This window comes from Phytophthora infestans, genomic scaffold, assembly GCF_000142945.1.
Source record: "Phytophthora infestans T30-4 supercont1.2 genomic scaffold, whole genome shotgun sequence".
In the NCBI taxonomy this organism is placed as follows: domain Eukaryota; phylum Oomycota; class Peronosporomycetes; order Peronosporales; family Peronosporaceae; genus Phytophthora; species Phytophthora infestans.
In genome coordinates this window covers 2,237,294-2,246,001 of record NW_003303757.1, presented here as the reverse complement: position 1 = coordinate 2,246,001, position 8,708 = coordinate 2,237,294, and positions in this window count along the sequence as shown.

Below are 8,708 nucleotides of genomic sequence, written 5' to 3'. Positions count from 1 at the left end.
CCGCTCGATCCGGTATCGCACTTCACAGCCGTTCGCTCAACCATCGTCTTGGGTCTCGACTTCTCTTGGTACTGCCCATTGAAATGGCCGCTTCCAGAGTGGATTTAGGATCCCATCCATGTACCAAGTAGAACGGGGTATCGCCCCGGATCCTATCCTATGCGGTATTCATTGCGAAGGTAAGTCGCTCTGCGTACTCATTCCAGCCCCGCTGATCCAAATCCTGGACAGACACCTTGAGCGCCCTTGTTTTCGTCTAAACCATGCGTTCGGTAGATCCGTTGGCTTGAGGGTGATATGCCATAGTTGCTCGCTGTCTCTGCTTAAGGATCCATTTGAAGGCTCAAAAGAAATCGGACATGAAACCTGGCTTCCGATCATGACTAATTATCTCACTAGCTCCAAATCTGCGAAAAACCCATTCCTCGTACGATTCGGCGATGGTATATGCGGTTCTGGACGCGCTAGCCTTGGCTATCACGTATCCGGTAATCAGATCCACCCAGATTAACAACTCGGTGTTTCCTTTGAATGACTTGGGTAACGAGGGGATGTGATCCATCGCTATGATTTGGAACGGGTAGGGCGCTTGGACGTTACCTGGAGACCCCCCTTCGATGGTGGGCCTGCCTTTGCCTGTCTCACAATCCACACATTCACCGACATATCGTTGCACACTCTTGAACAGTCCCCTCCGGTGGAAACATTCTCGGATCCGTTGGTAAGTCCGACCAATTCCCTGATGTCCTCCTTCTAAGCTAACGTGGTAGTGGTGCAGAACGTCCTGCTGCCAGGTTTTTGGCATCACCAATCTCTCTCATCAATCCGTCTCGATCCCCCCTGACTTGTTTCGTAGGGGGGGGGGCAATAGAAGAGTAAGTAGTTTTAGATTCACTGCATAATCTGTAGCGATAATACGGTAGGATTTAGCGTCGTCCCGACTCAGGGCTCCTACATCCCCCATCAGATACTTATTTAGTCCCAAGATCCATGTCTCTTCGTTTTGTGCTTTGAGAATCCGCTCAATACGGACTCCCTTTACATATGCTTCATCGAGGATCTGGGGGGAGGGAGGGGGCTAGATCTATTCCTTCCTCTGGATATAGTGCCAGACATAACCTGGACCGTTCGCTTCACGGAACCAACCACGACCACTTCATCTAGTCGGTTCAATGTGACGAGATCCCGACGCTCGGCCTCTCTCTCCACCTCCACCCCACATTGATTCCGTAGAGCGGCACTTGCCAAGCTGTCCGCACTTACATTCCAATCTCGCTTGACGTGTACCAGCTCGTGATTCATCCACCCACGCAGGTGAGTCATCACCTTCTGACGTAACAACGTTAACGCAGGGGCTTTGCAGTCGATTTTCCCTCGCACCTGTCTGATTACCAAATTTGAGTATCCACATATCACCAACCTTTTCGGGTCTGCACCCTTTAGTAGATCCAATCCCAACAGGAGTCTGTTGTACTCCGCTTCATTGACGGTGAGGCCTTCCGCGTACGTGGATCTGGCCCTTACCACTTCCCGTTCGGGTAGTCTCCATAGGATTGCGCTGTAAGCACCTCCTCCGCGTCGCACGCGGGCAGATCCATCGAAATTCAGAACATATAGATCTTCATTCACTTGCACCGTCGGCATCTGAGCCTGGCGTTTAGGCTCTTTCTTTGGAGCGATCCTAGTCTGTGCTTCATCCATCTTGGCTCTGGGCGTGATGCTCGCAGACAAGACTCATAGGATCTCGTCTTCTCCTTTTTTAACGATCTCAAGTGTCCAGGGTGAGAGCAGGGCTGCATATTGTCCCAGCCGTCCTTGCAGACCGGCCGCCTTAAACAGCCAGGCGAGCGTGGAATGTCGAGTCAAGATCCGGATGAATCTCCCCACCAGCAGGTTATAATTGAAATCCAACACCCGTAGAAGTGCCAGTATCTCCTTCTCCACTGCTCCGTAATTCAACTCGTTTGGCTTTAGCGTTCGGCTGACGAAGGTAACCGGATGACAGATCCCCTCATGCTCTTGTACCAAGGCTGCCGAGACCGCCCAATCGCTAGCATAAACTATCACAGTTAGCTGACGAAGGTAACCGGATGACAGACCCCCTCATGCTCTTGTACCAAGGCTACCGAGACCGCCCAATCGCTAGCATAAACTACCACAGATGGCTGACGATTTGGATCAAAATGGCGGAGGATGGGTGTCGTCGCGATCCTGTTCCTTAGTTTCACAAATGCATGGTGAACTCGGATCCACCGGGGCCCCACTTTGTCTGAGATCCCTTCTGTCAACTCCATCCAGATCGGATCCTCTCCCAGTTAGTCCCGGGGTGGATCCAGCTCCTGCTTCAGGTCGTCTCCCGACGTCGTGCCATGTGGATCCAGGATTTCCAGGGCCAGGGCTTGTTGAATCTTGGTCCGGACAGCCGAAGTAGCCATCGCAGCAAAGTCCACCTCCTTTAATTCATAGAAGACCGCAGCGAAAAGTGCGTAATCCTCAATGAACCGACTGTAGCAATTCAAACTGCCCAAGAAGGATTGTATCGCCCGTAGCGACTGCGGGAAAGACAAATCTGCCAGCGAAGCCAGATCTTTAGGATTCGCCTACAATCCCTCCTTGGAAACTGGATGACCCAAATAATCCACCTTGCGCATTCCCCAATAACTCTTCACCATGCTGATAGAGAGATTCCTTCTATTGCACGCCTCCACTTAGGATTTTACTCTCTTGCATAGCTGATCCCATGATGCCGCCGGGATTATAATGTCGTCGATATAGGATATGCGCCCTAACACGGATGATGTCCCCAGATCGCCTGGTTCGCCTGCTTCGTATGGATCTACTTCCGCATCACGTTCTCCAGATCCAGCCACTTCGGATTCCGGGATTCGAGTAAATCCGTAGAGGGCATTGTCAATCAGACGTTGATAGATCTGGGGTGCATTCTTTAATCCAAACGGCATCCGGTTCCATTCGAACAGTCCAAATGGTAAGATGAATGTGGAGATAGCGCGAGCTCTATCCGTCATAGTCACCACCCAAAATCCACTCGCCATGTCTAAAGAGCAGTACCAGAGTACTCTATCCAAATCTTCCAATATATCACTAATTAGAGGAATCGGATACACCATCAGTCTGGTCAGACCGTTAACCCCTGGTTATCAATACACCGACGTATATTCACCCCGTTCTACCTAATAATGATCAACACAGGAGACGGCCACGGGGAGGTTGAGAAACTGATGATTTTGGCTTGCAACAGACCTTCAAGCAGATCCGACAGCTTTTCTCGGAGCTGGGGTGCCACCTTCCGCATCCTTTGAGCAATCGGCTTCGCGTCGCCAACATCGATGTCACAATTGATTCCGCGTGCGGCCGGTGGCAATGCATTACGTTTGCTAATTAGCAGATGTCGGCTCTCTCAGATTTTCTGACGTAGTCGGTCTACTTCTGCGGTTCGTTCGCTCCCGGATCCACCTGGATATCGTCAATCGTGACTTCCTTAGTGGTCAGTAGCACCTCTGGGATTACCGCCATACCCCCCCCCCCCAAGATCTTCGGCGTGCAGATCCCCGCCTTCATGGTAGCATACCTATTCATCGTCAGTCTTTGTCGGATCCACCACTCGATCCAGGCACCGCGATTTCCCCTCTTCAGTCAGCCCTTCTGTTTTTATTGAATCGGGTATTCTGGTATCTGGGGAAGCGTCTTCTGGATCGACTTGGTTTTCTGGTATGCTTACACACGACGGCTCCCGTTTAACCAGTGTCGACACTCTCGACAGGGATTCATGCATTCTGTCCAAAGGAAAGCTCGGATCCAACAGCGGATTCGCAGGACCCAGCGAGCCGGTTTCGATCACCTGCGATCCCCCATCCACCGACCCCTGGTTACCTGGGGATCGGCTCTGGGTATCTCCAGCTGTCTCAGATCCAGCCTCCACCACTTGGATCCCAATCCGACGATCTCTCAGTAAGATCTTCCGCGGAGTTGGATATTAAGGTCGGTCCACCAAGGGGCCGGTCGGCTCCGCCGGGGCTTCCACCTTCTCGACGGGCTCAGTCGCTGTAGTCGCATCATACGCCAGATTCTGCCATTCTCTATAGCGACGAGATCCAGCTGACACATACCCAGGTCGCCTAGGGATACCATCCTTTGCCAGCTATCGCCCAATTTCCTCATAGTGATCTAGTAATAATCTCTTGTCGCTGACATTCGTAACCTGGAGGTATTGCAATAGACCCGGTCCTTGTGTAATGGGGTTACATGGTGTGGAACACACAGGGGTACGGAGTACCCGGAGATCTAACAAACTCTCCGTACATAAGTTGGAGAGTTAACAGACTCTCAGTACAGAGAGTTAACAAGGTATTTCAGTACGCTGGCTGAAGGCCACACACTATGCTTTTGATTAGGTTTAACTATGCTAGATAGTTATACAGATACATTTACCCCTAGGCGGCTTGGCTGCAATAATAGTAAATAAAATACTTCGGGTTTTGAAACATAAAGTTTAGGTATTAAGTTTGAGCCCTGGTCTTGGGCTGTAAGCTTCTTTGGATAAGGAAGTTAGTATCATGGACTCTTTGAGTCGAACGTCTTCCTCTGACGCTCAAGCTACGGCAGCCCCGCTGCACTTGGTAGCACTTGTAGTTAATCCCGCTCCTGAGTCGGTTGACTATAATATCTGCGAGGATGAAACACCCCGTGTTCGCGAATTTGCCCCCGGCGCAGCAGGACGCGCTTATTAAGCTTATGTCGTTGCTTGGCCCGGAGGGCGTGGCTGAACTTGCATCACAAGGTCCAGAGGCGGTCACTGCCAGGCAGAAATTGCTCTCCCGCTACGAGAACGCGCTCTTGGAGCACGTCCAAGAGAAGATGAGCGCCGCAACAGCGGCAGCGTCAATGACGCGTGAAGCGTCTATGAGACTGAAACCGCTCATGGTGAGCGTAAAAAACCTTCGAGGGGAAGGATGGAGAGAATCTCCTTCTCTGGACCCGTGAGGGCGAGACGGCCATGGGATCGGCCCTGCTCCAGTCTGAGCATCAGCGCGTGGCGCTGGCTATATCCAGGCTTGGAGGTCGCGCTCGCGGATGGGCACTAACGTGCGGCACGTCTGTTGACGCTGCATTTCCCACTTGGGATCAGCTGAAGCAACAGCTTTCGCGCGTGTTCGCACCGCCTAATCAGGCGTACCGTATCCGGTCGAAGTTCCTTGCTACCCGCCAGGGTAAGAAAGAGTTATTGGACTATGTCCAAGAGTTGAAAGCTCTTATCGCCGGAATGGCGGCGGACCCTCTTCCGGACCTGGTCAGAGTGACCGTGTTCATGGAGGGACTTCGTGTGAGCGCTGCTCGAACGGAAGTGTTCCGTGTACACTCTAACTCTTTCGAAGAGGCGGTAGATGTGGCATTGAATGCCGAGCACAGCTTCAGGTCGGCCGACCTGGTTGGAGCGCTGGTAGCGCAAGCTCTCCGAGCGGTCCAGAGCTGATGGACCTCAGCTATGCCGAAGATGAAGAAGCGGATCTTCTTGCTGCGGAGCAGCGCGCCGGCATCCGCCGATGCTTTGTGTGCAATAGCACTAAGCACTTGAGGGCATATTGCCCTCTGCGCAAAAAGCGCGAGACTCCGGCGAGCCAACCCTCCGATTCATCGCCGGGACACGGCAACCCCCAGTAGGCGCGGGGCGGCCTACTGGGGAAGAACTGAGCTCTGTTGTGCCTCTAAGAGGTAGAGGGCAACGGGGCTCAGCCCCGCAGAGAGCTGAGCTCTCTTACGAGAAGAGTGTGTGCAAGCCGGGCTTGTTGGTCGTTCAAGCGAACGTGAAGGAAGCGATGGAGAGTCTTGATTGACTCGGGAGCCTCGTACAACTACATCCGTCGCTACACCCTGGAAGGGAGTCAGCTGTATGACCTGGGAGGTCGAAGGCGACACTCTGTCCGCTGTAGATGCTCTGCTAGAGCTGGACGGGATGTCCATCGCCGAGTTTGGCGAAGCCTTGAAGGCAGGCGAGCTAGCCGAGGTGGTCCTGCTGGGACCTGAGGAGGCGTTGAACTCCTCATCCGTCGTCGACGACGCGGTCCTAGAGGACACCAAGAAGGCGATGAGCGCAGGAAGTGGATCGGCGATCCTAAAAGATCCTTCGGATCCCTTCTACCATGTGGTAAACGAATATGGAGACGTTGTCTCGAAAGACCCACCGACGGGCCTGCCTCCGGATCGAGGCGTGTGTCATGAGATTTACCTGGTTCCTGAAACCAAATACTGCGTCACAAGGCAATGGCCTTTGTCGAGAGAGCAGTGTGACGTCATTGACGCATTCTTCCGTGCGAAGCACGAGGCAGAGATGGTGCGTGGGAGTAAGTCTCCGCACTCGATACCCACGTTCTGTGTCAGAAAGCCGAGCGGCAAGTGGCGCATTGTTCATGCTTTTAACACGCTAAATGCGGCCACTATCCCAGCGCAAACGCCAATTCCTCGCAAGGATGTTCTGCAGAACAACATGGTAGACTGTACGTTATACAGAGCACTCGACTTGGTCGATGGTTACTACCGATTGCTCATGAGAGCGAGCGACATTCCGCTGACAGCGGTAAGTACTCCGAGCGGTATGCTCTGGGAGTGGCTGGACATGCCCCAGGGGCTGTCGAACGCACCAGCAGCGTTCAATGCGTCATTTTGTGACGCAGTTGTTTAGGCCCCACCGGGCGTACGCTCAGACGTACTTTGACGATATATTCGTCCATAGTCGTGCTGAGCACGGAAAGTCAGACGTGGAGATCCACATTGACCGCTTACGAGCGGTGCTCGAGTGCATGCGCACTAATAAGTTGTATGCCAACTTGGACAAGTGCGGCTTTGGCGCGGAGGAGATACCTTTCCTCGGGTGCTTCATTGAGAATCGTGGCTTACGGGCAGATCCTGCCAAAGTCAAGGCCATCGTGGACTGGCCGGTTCCCAAGAACAAAAAAGACTTACGCAAGTGGCTAGGCTTAGCCAATTACTTGCTCAAGTACAGCGCAAACTACGCGGAGATGGCTCGGCCATTATCAAACCTCTTAAGAAGGACGCACCATGGTGCTGGAACGTCGAGCACGACGGAGCCTTTGAGGCTGTGAAGAAGAGCCTCCTCCAAGCTCCGATCCTTGCGCTACCGGAACCGGATCGTCCGTTTAGCGTCGTCTGTGACGCCTCCGATTTTGCAATCGGTTGTGCTTTACTACAAGCAGACGCCGAAGGGCGTGAGCGCGTGATTGCGTTTGAGTCACGCTAGCTCAAAGCTGCAGAGAAGAACTATCCAGTACATGACAAAGAGCTACTTGCAATAAAGTATGCTCTAGTCAAATTCAGAGTACACCTGCTAGGCTCTAAGTCTTTTGTGATCTTTACTGACCATGCGTCGTTACGTACTGCGACACAGTCGCCTCATCTCTCCCAGAGAATGGCAAGATGGCTTTCCTTCTTTGCCGAGTATAACTTCAAGGTGAAGTACAAGCCGGGGCGGCTTAATGTAGTGGCCGATGCGCTCTCGCGCAGGCCGAACTACGAGTTAGCGCATGTCACGACAGTGACGTCGTCAGTGTCTGACTTGATACGCGGAGCGTACGCACAAGACGACATGTGCGTAGCGCTGCTACGGGCTCTTGGGAGCGAAGCGTTTAAAGACTCTGACAAGGAATTACGCACGAGGCTGCATCGATATTTGCTCGATGGCGGCCCGCTGTACTACAGCACTGACTCTGAGGATAACCCTCGTGTAGTAGTCCCTCATGATGAGGATCTAAAGTATCGAATCCTCTATGAGGTTCATGATACGCCCGTGGGCGGGCACTTAGGTCGGGAGAAGACCTATGGCTCGGTGAGCTCGATGTACTGGTGACCCAAGATGTATAAGTGGGTCGGCACCTACGTATGCACGTGTGAGACGTGTCAACGGACAAAATCCGCGCCGAGCACGGCAGCGCCATTGGCGAGTTTGCCTATCCCCAAGGGATGTCGGCAGTCCATGAGTATGGACTTTGTGTTTGGCCTTCCCAAGGATAAGGCGGGAAACACGGGTATAGAGGTCTTTGTAGACCGATTAAGCAAGATGGCTCGTTTAGCGGGGGTTCCGGACACCATTGATGGTGAGGATACAGCTTTGCTGTTTTTATACCGAGTATCTCGCCAACATGGCTTGCCTGAGGCAGTTGTCTCGGATCGAGACCCGCGCTTCACCGAGAAGCTCTGGACGTCCCTCTTCAGAGTGCTCGGAACTCGTTTGGACATGTCCACAGCGGATCATCCGCAGACCGACGGTCAAACCTAACGCGTGAATCGCGTTGTGGAGGATATCCTCCGAAGCGTATGCGCTGAGGCGCCAAAACGCTGGAGCCAGATGCTCCCACTAGTTGAGTTCGCATTAAATAATGCAGTGCACGCCTCGACAGGCTACACTCCGTTCTATGCGAACGGCTTGGTGAACCCTCGTGTCACACTGACGCCGCCACGCAGTGGCTCAGGGCCTGATGGGGGAGGGAGAGCCGAGTGGCTAGCTGATGTCAGCCCTGTTGCGGTTAGCAAGCAAGTCGATGACTTTGTCGCTTTGAGACTGAGCGTAATGCATCAAGTACGCGACGCTATGGCTGAAAGCCCAGACATGCAAAAAGAACATGCACATGCCAAGGGCGGAAGCAATGTTGAGAGGTTTGAGGTAGGAGACCAAGTTT